Raw genomic sequence first — 15,408 nt, 5'->3', positions numbered from 1 at the left:
TTAATAATGGAAATATAAATTACTCTAAGAAGGAAATTTGCAGACTAATAAAGTATCAGTGTCAATGTGAAACTTGACCGACATTTTAGTGGACCTGGAGCAGCTAAGGCATAATGAATTAAGAAAAATATGAGTGATTGAATCACTTCACATTACATGAAAGAAAGTATAACCATGAGTTGCCTGTATGATTTTTAGAACGTTTTATAGAACATGAGCATTTAACGACTAGACACATGAAAACTTGTAAAAACACATATGTAAAATCAAGCTGATATAATTTTTCAACTATAGATTTAATTTCAAGGTAATATGATAATTAGGGTCATAAAACTTAGAGGCATTTCTATATAAAAACACACTCAAACGTTAAAATTCTTTGATTGAGTTAAACATACTGTCCATGACTCAAACAGTAACTATAATTGTAATGAAAGACCAGGTGTTTGATTTGATCAGAAGATTTTGAGGCCTTCAGTGAAATAAGTCTGTTTGTCATGCAAAGTTTGTTTTCCACAATACATAACACATTAACCCGCTTAAAAATAGTATAAAGTTATGGAATTAGATCACTAATTTTTAAATAAACATATTACAGTTAAACACATTTGTTTGCAGACTAAGAAACATGTGTATACATATTCTTAGGTAAAATAGTGGTTATTTAAATGAACTTAATCTCTCAGAAAGAATACAAAATAAAGTGAATTAAAAGCAAAGAACAGAGATAGCAAAATAAGGGAAGAAAGGAGGATGATCAGATGTGAGAAATGTCTCATTCAAAATCATAAACTTGGAAAAAGGTAAATTCCCAGATGGGTTCCTTTAGGACAGAAAGAAAAAAGTGCAATTACAAAATGGGGAATAAGTGGATATATACAAATATAATAGCAATTAATTTAAAATTCCAAAAAATGAATAGGAGCTCAGTAATTTAGCATGATAATTACTTGAGTGGGCATGACCCAAACATGTGAGTGAATAGTTTAGAAGAAAGGAATATAATTGAAATACTATGAGGTAATTTTCCCATTGTTCTCAGCAAACATCAGAATTGGGAGAAGAATTAGTAATCACGTATGAAATATTAGAGAAGTAAACATAAAATAAAGGTTTACAAATGGAGATTTTATGTCAAAAGGAAAAACAATTTTGATAAAACCATCTTCAAAAATAGATTTATATCCACTATAGACTACATAAAATGGACTTAAATTGTGACTTGTGAAATTCAGATTATTTTAAGAAATACACTCCTGAAAGTCAGGACTATAGTGCAGTGAAATGGAATTTAAGATGGCTGTTGGCTCCCTTTTCAGATAGCTGTGTGAATGCATGTGGAGATGTGGAGAAGGGAAGGAAAATAACTCTAGGCTGTTTTCAACTCTTTGGGCATCTTATGTTGTAACAGTGAATAGCATGTAACTAAGAAACTACTAAAAAATGTGAAAATGACTTTGAAAAAATAATTCTTCTACTAAATTTTTCATTTTAAAACAAATACAAAAGTTTGTGATATTCAATATTATAAACTGTCAGGTATAGAGTTGTAACTGTGTACTGTGTATATTACTTTATTTTTTTCTTTGAGTAACACTTACTCCTGTGTCAGTCACCTAGTAGAGAACCCTCACAAAATTGTGTTGATAAAAAATGATTTAAAAAATAGTGATCTTTGATCAGTGATGCTCTTATTGAATGTCTTCAAATAGAATTTCTTCTGTAAGGAAAGCATAAAAATGACTTTAATAAATTTTATATTTATAATATCCACTAAAAATCAATATTGTATACATAGTAGCATATATTTTTTAATCATAGGGGCTTGAGACAGTGACTAGTTATGAGAACAGAATCCACCACTTTATAATTTTCTGTTAAAATTCTATTTTTTAATTTGAATAATGACAATTTATAAAATGAATGAAAGTTCATATAACAGAAATCATGTTAATAGAAATTCAATGTTTTACTAACTGTTGAGAATTAAAATGATAAATGAAATCATAGCCTATGTTTGTGCTACCTTCAAACTGAAAATGCATAATTCATCTGGTTACAGCTACAATCTTTTACCTTATTCTTAAGTCCCAGCTTGCACACAAACTTTGCACAACCAGAAAACTGGCCAGATGTCCTTCCCCTACATGAGTATAGTTTTCTAAAACTATCAGTCAGGACCCACCACTAACAATTCTGTCTTTCTTCAAATATTCACAGCTAAAGGAATACAAGAAGTGGTAGTAGCAAACTATCTTAGCCTGTATAGTGCTCATGACTAAAGGGAAACACAGGAAATGTAGAATCAGTTGTTGGAAACGTAGAATCAGTTGTTGGAAACGTAGAATCAGTTGTTGGAAACATTGGGGCAGGATCTCAAAGAGCCTTGGTTATAATCATTTATATAAAGCACTTGGTTAAAAAAAAAAAAAAAAGAAGGAAAAGAAACCCATGATCTGTCTTTTCTTTCCACAATGAGAGGATGGTCAATTTGGGAACCACCTTTCACCTCAATAAAATGCTAACAAAGTAATTCAATTCTGGTTACACATAGAAATTATGCTGAAACAGGTACGGCAAACAGATTTGTAGTATGAGATTTGACAGAGCTACATTATTCCCTTCCAAAAATAATGAAGATACAGATAAAATAGCTGTACCATGTGTCAGCAAACCAGACCATAGAATATCTTTCCTTTACAAAAGATCAAGAAACATAAACAAGTCCTTTATACACACATGCATAAATAGGCATGGGTTCAAAAATATTCCTCAGGAAAAGAATATAAATATTAAAATGAGAAATTACTTATCTAAATAATTTTTAAAATAGAAAATAGAAAGTCCAGATCAAACTTTAAAATTTGCATTTTAGGCAGTGAAGAATTGAACTGACACTACCAATTGGTAAAAGACACAGATGTAAAACCTGAGAAGATTTTTAAGAACACAAAGAACAAATGAAAAACATGTACAAAAAGCATACCAAGGATATACATAAATAGTATAGGTGTAAATATTAGAATCTAATCTATAATACTTTGTTTCTGGAATATAGAACTCAAAAACCCACAGCAGAAACTTCTGTTCTGGGAGGAAGACTAACTTCTACATCTCAAATACAATTCAATGTGTTTCACACAAAATTATCTCAGAAGCAGGTTAAAAAACAATGGAAATAATTCAAAAATGGCTTTATTTTCTTGGCAAACTAAGTTAATTAAGAAAAATCAGAAGAGTTTCGAAGGAAACTTTTGGAAAACTCTAGTAATAAAGACAGATATATTGTTTGAAAAATGATGAAAATGTGTAGATGTCCAAGTGCTCTGAAAAAATACACTTGATTACTTTTGCTAAAAGATTTTTAAAGATCCAATCCCCAAAATAAATTAATCATTTAGAAACTAGAAGGCTATAAATGTAAAAGAAATAGTCATAACCTTGGTTGTGGTAAGGTAGCGGGTCGGGAGAAGGGCGGGTCCCTAGCGAGGGCTCTACCCCTGGGCCTGTGCCCACAGACTTAGGTGAGGACAGGGACTCCTACCTTCGTGCCCAAATGTTGCATTTCCCAAGATCACTCTGGCCTACCATACCCCCAATCCTGCACCTATAAAAACCACACAAGCGGCTGGATGCTGAGAGGAACACACCAGTGGAAGAAGACGCAAGTGGCTGGACGCCTAGAGGAACGCACTACCATAAGAGCACACTGACAGGCACCAGCTGACCCCAGCAAGCCATCCACCAGAGCAACCACATGGAGTTTGGTGGGGGTGGTCGGAGGAGAGTCTGGCTGCTGAGTGGCCCAACTCCAGGGGATATTTTTCCACTCCCCTTCTGGCTCCCCATCCATCTGCTAAGAGCTACTTCCACCATTCAATAAAAAACTTTGCATTCATTCTCCAAACCCACGTGTCATCCAATTCTTCAGGCACACCAAGGCAAGAACCCTGGGATACAGAAAGCCCTTTGTCCTTGCCATAAAGCAGAGCGTCTAATGGAGCTGGTTAACACAAGCTGCCTCCAGATGGCAAAACTAAAAGAGCAGATGGTAACACATGCCTGCTGGGGCTTCAGGAGCTGTAAACATCCTCCTCTAGATGCTGCCCTGGTGTCAGAGCCCCACAACCTGCCTGTAGGGTCCCCCTAGAGATTTGAGCAGCAGAGCACTGAAGAAGCAAGCCACTCCCCCTGTCTCAGGCCCTGTGAGGTGGACAAGGGTACTTTTCGTGTTTCAGTAGTATATATAGAATAGTATGTGTGATATTATTTATCAGCAGTGATCCTAACCTGACACTTCTAGAAATCTAGGTTATGGCTAATCAGAAAAGCACTAGATGACTTAAATATATCTTATATAAATACACACAAGTACCCTGCAAAGGTGATATTGCTATGTTATTTTACGTAGTTTAATAACTTACACGTCTCAATATAGATGAAAGGGTTAATCTACGTCACAGGTCAGTTATCGACAAGGCCGAAGTCTCCAGAATACAGACTCAGATGTTAGCTGAGAGTCATAAATATAACAGGCTATACATGGCCGTTCCCACATCATATTTCAATGCTACTGAAAAGTATATACAAATTTAAAATCACTTCTACAGGTGTTTTTGGAGATTTTTATGGTGTTGGGGTGATCAGACCCAACTCCAGTTCATGGGGGTGACAAAGTCTGGCAGAGTCAAAGGATTGAGAAGAAAAAAAAGTGGGATACCATGGAGGCCATCACTAACGTACAGAGGCTGTGAAGGCCCTGAGCTCTGGGAGCCCATGCTGTTTATTGGTAATCCAACAAAGAAACAGGTGGTGAGAATGTGGAGGTCAAAAGGGCAGGTTGCATTAAGCACATGATTTACAGCTGTGATGGTTTAGCTTTATATGGAACATGTTCTACTACTTGAAATAATGGAAACAGGAGCCTAGGAGCCTAGAGGGCTAGGAGCCTAGGAGCCTAGAGGGCTAGAAGCAAGGAGCCAGCAAGTCTAGACACATTCCCGAGGACATTATGCAAGTCCTGCCTCAGTTTCACTCCCAACACAGCTTTTTCCCCCAACATGCCCCCCCTTTTGAAAAAGAGAAGGTATTATTACTATCATTCCTAGCTATCATTAGCAAGGCAATTGTGGGCTGTGCAGCCCTTAATTGCTGGTCAGTGATCCAGCTTCATTTTTCTTAGCCCTTATTCAAACTGGAGTCACTCTGGTTTGAATGTTTCCCACATACCTCCCCCTTTCCCTTTTACAAGAGGGCCCTTAAGCCTAGGGGTTGCAGAAGGATGAAGGTCCACCTTCTGTAGCTTCTTCATGCTGAATAGGGGTGATGATATTCCTGCCTAACTATTAGGGTCTCTTATATTCAGGGTAGAGAGGAGCTGAGTCAGAAAGTATTAGTCCGTTAAGCATCGTGACTCCAGTAGGTCCTCAGTTCCATCTTTGCATTCAGATTCAACTGGCTCACGGCTCGTACTGGGGGAACCCGGTCCATGGTTGGGATCCATGGGTCCCCCTCCTCTAGTCTCCCGTTCCATGGTCGATACACATCTTGAGGGCATCCACATGGTTCATTCATCTCCTGCAAAAACACAAGCATACCCTTACCCCCATGTTAGTAAATCTGAAACTGAAGCAAAAACTTGTGGTTGTAGCCCAGAGGTCACTGATAAGAAACAGGCCTTTTCTGATTAACAGAAGGCATAGAGAAAGCAAATCGAGGCTTTCCAAACCTTCAATTAGCACCGTTCAGGTGGGTCCACTAGATGCTGTGGCTCATGATAGATCTTCAGATGTTTGAAGGGCACCCACGCAAGCACCTGATTATCACCTGAAGAGACAAGCAAATCCTCTTCCCTATAAAATTATCTTCAGTCAGGGATCGGAGGAAGTAGACTCAGGTAAGGAGAATTTGGGGGCCTTCTGATGTTTGATGGGGAATTCCTAACTTCCGAGGGAACACCTTTCTCTCCATATTGCTGCGTGGGCACGGAGGACTAGGTGAGCATCCTTAGAGTCTATATACATTTGCCCTTTTTCCTTCTAATTCTAGTGTGTAATGGGCCCGTGCTTTTGCTAGAGTGTCTCTCCCTAACCAAAGGAGTGGTGCTTTCGGACATAATTAGAAAGGCATATGAAAAGAATAAAGTTCCCCAGTCACAACTTAGTGGTTGGGAGTATCTAGTGACTGGCTGTCCTAGGACCCCTCGGATAGTGACAGATCTGGAGGACAGTTGTCTGGGACAGGAGAGTAAGACTGAGAAGCCCGCGTCAGTGTCCAGGAGTCAGTGTCCAGGAGACAGTTAACCTCCTGGCCTCAATGGTCAAGCATACCCAGGGCTCTGGGAGGGTGATGGCAGGAGCTGGAGCTTGCCCCGGGCACCCTCAGTCCTGCTGCTGGATCATCTGGTTAGTGGCTTCTGACTCAGAGGACCTTTGTCCCCTGGGGCCAGTGGGCCTTCCAGTGATTCCCTTGACATAAACGGCATGGACAAGGGGACAGCTTATTTCTATTTGGACAATCTTTTTTAAAGTGTCCTTGTAGACTGCACTGGAAGCAAGCCCTATTAGGCATTGGATTTTCCCAGCCTTTCGCTTTTCCAGAGCCTCCAAAGTCCACTCGCCTGAGGGTCATGACTAAAGCGGTGGCTTTTTTCCGGTTTTGTCTGTTCCTCCTGATCTTTATTCTAAAAAACTGAGGTTTGCCAAGTTCAATAGGGTTTCTAAGTTTTGCTCTGGGCCTAAGGCGGACTTTTGAAGCTTTTTCTAATATCTGCAGCTGACCGAGTGACGAACTTTAAGACTAGTTGGACTTCAATAGAGTCAGGTGACAGAGGTAGGCTTCCTCAGTGCCTCCCTTTGTCTCTTCAGAAAGGCAGGATTTTTTTCCCTTTCCTTGTGTTACAGTGGACATTGAATAATTTATAGGCTTCTTTCTAGTTTTCGCTAGTCCTTCTAGCACGCAAGTTAGCAAATGTCTGTGGCACCAATCTCCATGTTCTGATTCTGCGTCCCAGTGAGGGTCTACCTTGGGAACTGCCTGCTGGCCTGTAGGGAATTGTTCTTTCCTCTGTTTGTCATCCTATCGCTGACCTGACAGAGATACCAGAGATCGCCAAACTCTGGGGCTGCAGTTATGGCGGCACTTCATGTGGAGTGTCTGATCTAGCAGTAACATTCTCTCTCTCCATGTCAGATTAAAGGATTGTCCTAACCCTTGAAAAACATCAATATAGCCATCAGGGTGGTCCAAGAATTTTCCTGGGTCTATTTTAATTTGCTTCAAATCTGAGAGGGAAAAAGGAACATAACACTGACAGGGCCGAATTCTCCAGAATACATCTTAGGGGTCTTTTTGCCTTGGGGGGAAATAGTTCCCATCTGAAAAAAACAGATGCCAGCACCCCTAGTCATTTTCCAATGCGCATTAGTCCTAGAGCATCCTCAATGGTCCTAATGCTTATTCCTTTCCAGGGTGCGTAACCACCCATGGACCTCTGCTTATTGGATTAGTTACGCTCACCGATGTAGCAGTCTGCACCCGTTTTCCTGCCTTTCTTGACCACAAAGGGGTCCGGGCTGCTGGACTCTAGTGGTCCTTTACCAGCGTGCCCAACTCAGGGTGAGTTCTAGAGCTGGGCTGGGTTCCTGAGTATTCATAACCCAGCTGCCCCATCAAGATGCATTCTCATAAAGTTCTTACACAAATACATTTCAGAGAGGGTGTAACTTTTTGAGTCAGGATTGAGATAGTTTTTTGATTCTGTAAGTACTTTAAGGCTTGGATGAGTGCAAACAGCTCGCACCAATTAAGCAATTTTTCTAACTGCTGCTACAAGAGTCTCCCTATCAATTACTGAATACTCATTGTGTTTTTCTCCTCCTCAATCACCTGGGAGGAACCAGCCGTCCTGTCCTGGAGTTCCTGGACAGGGTTGGACCTTTATATGATAATTAAGATTTAAATCCCTCGTTAGGAAACCTGGTAGGTTAATAGAATTTTCAGTGGTTAATGTGAAATCACCTTTTCCTAACAATAGCCCCATACTTTGGGTTAGTAAGCTACCTTTTGCTTTTTTACTTAGGATAGCTCTGAACTGGTAAGGTGTGCTCATAATGAGATTTCTTCTAAAAGTTATTTTTCTACTGTTAGCAAAGCAGTTGCTGCTACCAATGGAATGCATTTGGGCCATTCGCGGGTTATGGGGTTAAGGAATTTTGATAGTTGTCAGTGGTCTCAGTGCTTTTGGGCTACGCCCTTGTTTACGCTAACAAAGTGGTACTGGAGTGTTGTAGGTCATGGAGAAGACCTTCAATTATCAGCTATAGGTTTTAAATTTACCCTGGCTTTTAGAGGAATAGGGTACACTTTTTTCTTCAACTACTTGAATATCTTTCTCCTTTGTAGATGGATTTTGGAAACACAGCAGATGGACGTTTGCTGTCCTCCCTGTTGGATTATAGTTAGGAGAAATTGCTATGCTTCAAAGTCTTCCTCGGCTCTAGCCTTTTGAATAGAATTTTGTATAGCACCACCAATTGTTCCAGGTTTTAATGTTGCAACTACAGGAGCAGTACATCTTGTGGCTAATTCATCTTCTTGCCCATTAAGGGGAGAGAAGGTAGTCTTTCACTTAATTCAGCAGGTGGAGCCGACAGGCTAGTTAAAACATACTTTGTTTTCCTTTTTATTTCCCCCGTTTCTTGTTCTTCACATTCAGAATCTGAAGTTAGTTTTTTACACTCATCCTCCTCCTCATCTGAAATGGCTCAAGAGCCGCTTCTATTAGCGCCCACATTGACCAAACCCAGACTGGAATTTTTGCTCCATCTTTATATGTTTTTAAAAAACCTCTGCCAATTCTCTCCCATTCATCCAACTCCATTGTTCCTTGTTCCGGGAACCACGGACAAAACTGCTCTACTGCATTAAAGAGTGCTATATTTTGAATACTTTCACTCCCCCTCTTCGTAATAAATGCCTTAAATTTAAATAAGCAGAATGTCTACTTTCACTTAGTCCCATTGTTACCCTGGTTCTTCCCAGTGCTCAGCTTTCCTGCCGAGCTGCTTTTAGGAGTGCAGATATCTCTTTGAGATTCATATTTCAGTTTTTTTGGATATATACCGAGGAGTGGTGTGGGATGATAATATGGTTCCTTTTTCTCCAAGCTTGGCTATTTTAGATACCTCATAAGTGAAATTATGCCATCTTTTTCCTTCATATGACTGACTTACCTCCTTTGACAATGCGTCCTCTGCTTTCACATGCTCTAGCGTTCCCTCACTGGGTATCTTTGTTACCCCCACATTGGGCAACCAGGAATAGTTGGGGTGATCAGACCCAACACTAGGTCATGGGGGTGACCAACTCTGACAGAGTCAGAGGATTAGAGAAAAAGGTGAGACATCAGGAGGCTATCACTAGTGTACAGAGGCAGCATAAGGGACCCCCCTCCCCACCCCCCGCCCGAGCTCTGGGAACCCAGGGTATCTATTGGTAATCTAACAAAGAACCAGGTGGTGAGAATGTGGAGGTCAAAAGGGCAGGTTGTATTAAGCACATGATTTACAGCTGTGATGGTTTAACATTTATATGGAACATGTTCTGCTACTTGAGATAATGGAAATAGCCTAGGAGGGCTAGAAGCAAGGAGCCAGCAAGTCTAGACACATTCCCGAGGACATTATGCAAGCCCTGCCTCTGTTTCCCTCCCAACACTCAGCTTTTTACCAATATATGGGAATATGCCTGTTTTATTTATAATTATAAATATGAAAACATGATACAACAATATAGGCCATGTGATTTCATTTATGCACTAATGTATCTAGAAAAATCTTTGCAAAGGAATATGCCAAAGGATTATTAGCCTTTAGATGATTTTCTTTCTGTGCTTTCCAAAATTTTCTGTACATGATCATGAAATATTTTTGTAATCAAAGGATAACTAACAATTATTTCCTATTTATAAATGTGTTTATTATGCTGAATTGTATGCTCAAGAATCTTACATGAATTACAAAAATTACTTCCAAGCTTATATTTATTAAGATCTTCTAAATCTTTATCTTCCTATCAAAATCAAATCCCAAATCTCATTAACAGACTTTGTTAATTATTTATTTAAAAAATGGATTTCCTCATTCAAATTTTCTAAAATAGCAGGTGTTATATTTATAATTGAGGAAAGAATATATAGCTTTGTATTTTTCATTGAGATCACTTACATACGACAGTATGTATATTTTAAGTGTACTCTTTAATAAGTTTTAACAAATGTCTAAACCTATAAAACAGTCAACGAATCATGAAATAAAACATTTCTAACATCCCAGAAACTTCTTTGTGCCCCTTCCAGGTAATTTGAAAGTCAGTTTGACATTTTCTTTAACAAACACAAATGTAACATTTAAACTATGGGGTATAAACAATACAAAAATTTGCAATTATTATTCGGTGAGTATATCTATATTACATTATTCCAAGCTCCAAAAAACCAGTGTACCTTTGATATTTGTTCAATGCCATCTCTCAAGGGCCTTAGCACAGTGTCTGGCACATAGTTGGAGCCCGTAATATACTTACTGAATAACATGAAAATGTGTATTATACCACAGACACTGTATTATCTTTAATAGTTTTCTTATAATGTTATTTTATCACAGAAATACATGCTGTTAATAAGTGTTGGAAAATAATGTAAAAGTTATAAAGGACAAAAGTGCTGACAGTTTTCTTATATCATCTTCAAATGATCTCTCCCAGGGTATTCAGTATTATTAGCGTGGTGTGTTCTTTTCATTTTTATCTTTCCTCTTGCAAACATACAACACATGCTTCAAAATCAAATCAGGCAATGTTTATTGACAATCTATTATAGACGAGGGCTTTATTCTAAAATTCGAGGAGAGAGAAGCAAACAACATGTGTAAAACTCCATACTCCCATAAAGTTTATATTTTAGTGGAAAGACAACGATAAACAAAATATGTGAATTACACAGGATGTTAGAAAATGATGAGTGTCTAGGGATTATAGAGGAAAATGAATCATGCAAGAAAGATAGGCATGTTAGGAGTGAGAGAGAGAGGTATGACTGCTTTAAACACAAGTTAGGGTCTTGTTGACATAAGTTGTGAGCAAAAATGTGAAGGAAGTCAGGAGTGAAGTGTTCAAGATATTAAAAAAAGAATCCAGAGAATAATAAGCAACTATGTTACATAGAATCAGTTTGATCATTTTCGTTCTTGCTTTTAACTTTGTTAGGCAAGTCCAGAATAGCATTTAGTTAAGAGTTAATTTTCTGCACTACTGAGGGATGACATTGGATGTTTTCTAGTCTTCCTATTGGGAAAGGCACTATTCCCAAACCTGTAGAGCTCGGCACAATGGTCTGCCTAATCCTTTCGGGTGGCTCTTTTTCTGGTTTCAGAGAGTTTCTTCATATCCATGCCCTGATTAGTATTCAATGGGACTCTAAGATTACTCTGTGAAGTTCTCTAGAAGTCTTTCATTACAGCTATCTCTTCTTTGCATCTGTAGTCTACAAACACCAGCCATCTTGGATTTCCTAGTCTCAGCTCCATCTCCTTCATTCAGGGAGACTTCCAAATTGTGTCTGGATTTCACCTCCAGGTACAAAAGTCTGGAAATTTTCTACAGACAGTAAACTAGGCTGTGCTTATGGCTTAGCTCATTTGTTCTTTTCTCAAGAATCACTGTTCATCATTATTTGTGGTATAATGTCTTGCTTATTACTACCTGACATCTAGTTTATTTATTAAAATATTAACGGATCTCTTGTTTGTCTCTTTCCACAAAGATATAAAATCTATGATAAAAGAGGTTTTTTGATATCTAACTATCTCCTCCTTTTTCTAGGATAGTTTTTGGCACACAAAAATACTTAAACCATTCGTTGAGGGCGGAGTGAATAAATAAATAATTATCAAAGTATCTATTTCAATGTGGTCTGGTCTTTCCGTTGCGGAAAAATTTAAAGAGTTGAAAACAGTTTGCAATATTTTATCTTCTATAATTATCCTAGGAAATTGAATTTACCATTAAATAATTTAGTGAAATATGTATTTATAGTTATTTCATATGTAATTTTAAAACATCTGAATTATGGGTTCTCAAAATTGGACTAAATTGCAGGAGATCAGAAAAAAGTAATTTTCTTGAGTGATTAAAACTTTATAAAGCAAAACTTTGAAGAAGAAATAGAAACATGCCCAGAGGGGCACACTGATAATGACATGAAAGGAAGAAAAGTAGTAGTTTTTCAATTAATTATCAGCACATAAAATAACAGCTTGAATGAAAATGCAAATAGACTTAATATGAGAACTATCCTCTTAATGCATTTTTAAGTGCATCACACCTTATTGTTAACTATAGGCACTTTGTTATACGGTAGAGATTGTTCATCTCATTAAATTGTAACTTGATGCCCACTGAACCCATTTCCCTCTCCTCCCATCCTCTGGCAACACCGTTCCTTTTTCTCCAAGTTTGGCTATTTTAGATACCTCATGTAAGAGAAATTATGCGATATTTTTCCTCTGTGACTGACTTATCTTAGCATAATGTCTTCAAGGTCCATCTATGTTGTCACAAATAAAAAAACATTTGCTGCTTTTTTTAAGACTGAGTAATATTCATGGATTGGTTTGTTTCTGTATCTTGGCTATTTTGACTAGTGCTTCAATGAATATGGGAGTGCAGATATCTGAGATTCATATTTCAATTTTTTTTATATATACCCAGAAGTGTTGTGGCATGACAATATGGTGATTCTATTAATTTTTGAGGAAACTTCATAAGTATTGAACCATTTTACATTCCCGCCAAGAGTGTACAACCATTTCATTTTGCCCAAATTCTCACCAAGAGTTGTTTATTTTTTAAAAAACAATAGCTCTCCTAAGAGGTGGGCAGTGATACCTCAATGTAGTTTGGTTTGCATGTCCCTGATAATTGGTGATGTTGAGTACCTTAATCATGTGCTTGTTGGTCATTTGAATATCATCTTTTGAAAATGCGTCTTTTCAAGTCTTTTGTCCATTTTAAAGGAAGTTATTTCCTTGTTTGATTTACTATTGGATTGTAGGAGTTCCTTATGTATTTTGTAAATTAACCCCATATCAGATAAATGATTGGCAAATATTTTCTTCCATTCTATGGGTTGCCTTCTCATTCTGTTTAATGTTTTCTTTGCTGTGTAGAAACTTGTTAGATTTATATAGTCCTGCTTGTCCATTTTTATTTTGTTGCTGGTGATTTTGATGTCATATCTATGAAACCGTTAGTATGATCAATATAATGAAAGCATATCATATCACCTATGCCCCCGCCTAGGAATTCTACAGATTAAATTATTACATTTGTCATTAATCCACTTTAAGTTAATTTTTGTGTATAATGTAAGACAGGGCTTCAATTTTGTGAATTTTAATTTGGATATCCAGTTTTTCCATGAACATTAATTGAAGAAACTGTATTTTCCCTATTGTGTATTCTTGGTGCCCTTGTTGAAGATGATCGTATAATATCTGGTTTTATTTCTGAGCTGTTTATTCTGTTCCACTGCTTTTATTCTATATCCCTGCTTTTATTCCAGTACCACACTGTTTTAATTACTATAGCTTTGTAATATATTGTGAAATCAGGGAATGTGATGTCTGTAGCTTTGTTTTCCCTCATGATCACTTGGTGATTCTGGGTCTCTTGTTGTTCCATATGAATTTTAGAATCCTCCCTCCCTCCCTCCTTCCCTCCCTTCCTTCCTTCCTCTCTCTCTTTTCTTTTTTTCTTTCTTTTCCCAGCATCTCTCTCTGTGGCCTAGGTTGCAATGCAGTGGCACCATCTCAGCTCACTGCAACGTCCACCTCTCAGGCTCAAGCAATTCTCCTGTCTCAGCTTTCCAAGTAGTTGGGATTACAGGCACCCTGCATCATACCTGGCTAAGTTTTGTATTTTTAGTAGAGACGGAGATTTCACCATGTTGGCCATACTGGTCTTGAACTCCTGACCTCAAGTGATCCACCTGTCTTGGCCCCACAAAGTGCTGGGATTACAGGCATAAGGCACCATACCCGGTCTAGAATTGTTTTTTCTATATCTGTAAGAAATGCCATTGGGATTTTGTTGGAAACAACCTTCAATCTGCAGATCACTTTCAGTGGTATGGACATTTTTAAACAAGATTAAATTCTACAATCAATAAACACTGGAAGACTTTTCACTTATTTGTGTGTGTTTGTAATTTCTTCCATCAATGTAGAGTAGTTTTTAGTGCATAAGACTTTCACCTCCTTGGTTAAGTTTATTAATATTTTGTTTTTCATACTATTGTAAATAGGATTGTTAAATTCTGTTTCAGGTAGTTCATTGTTAGTATATAGAAACACGACTGACTTTTGTATGTTGATTTTGTATCTTGCAACTTTACTGAATTTAGTAGTTCTTGTGGTTTGTGAGTGTGTCTGTGTGTGTCTGTGTGTGTTGGTGTGGGTGTAGTCATTACGGTTTTCTATGTATGCCATCTTGTCATCTATAATCATACATCTTCCTATGTTACAATCATGTCATCTTTCCTATGTATACAGTCATCTCATTCTTATGTATACAATCATAACATTAATTTTACTTCTAATTTGAATTTAGATGCCTTTTATTTTTTCTTTGTTCCAAATTGCTCTGACTAGGACTTCCACTACTATGATGAATATAATTGGTGAGAGAGAGCATCCTTGTCTTGTTTCTTATCTTAAAGAAAAAGCTTTTGCCTTTTCACCATTGAGCATGACATTAGCTGTGAGATTTTCAAAAATGGATTTCATAGTGTTGAGGTACATTCCTTTTAGAGTCTAATTTCTTTAACATGAAAGGGTGTTAAATTATGTCAAGTGCTTTTTCGGCCCCTATTGAGATATGTTTATTCTTCATTCTATTAATGTTATGTATCACATTTATTGATTTGCATAAGTTGAACCATCCTTGCATCCCAGGCATAAATCTCACTTGATTGTGATATGATCTTTTTAAAGTGCTGTTGAATTTGATGTAGAAGTATTTTAAAGACTTTGGCACCTATGTTCATCAGGAATATTGAAAGGTAATTTTATTTTTTATAAGTGAACTTGTTTGGCTTCGGTATCAGGGGTAACATTGCCCTAATAAAAATGAAATTTTAAAGTGCTCCCACCACTTTAATTTTTTGAATGAGTTTGATGATTCCTATTAATTATTCTTCAAATATTTGGGGGGATTCAGCAGTGAGGCCACAGGTCCTGGGCTTTTCTTTGTTGTAATTTTGTTAATTACTAATTCAATCTCCTTACTTCTCATTGGTCTGTTCAGATTTTCTATTCCTTCATAGCTTTAAGTAGATTGTAGGTATCTATG

The sequence above is a fragment of the Theropithecus gelada genome, chromosome 11, assembly GCF_003255815.1.
Source record: "Theropithecus gelada isolate Dixy chromosome 11, Tgel_1.0, whole genome shotgun sequence".
NCBI lineage: Eukaryota > Metazoa > Chordata > Mammalia > Primates > Cercopithecidae > Theropithecus > Theropithecus gelada.
This window is presented reverse-complemented; position numbering follows the sequence as displayed.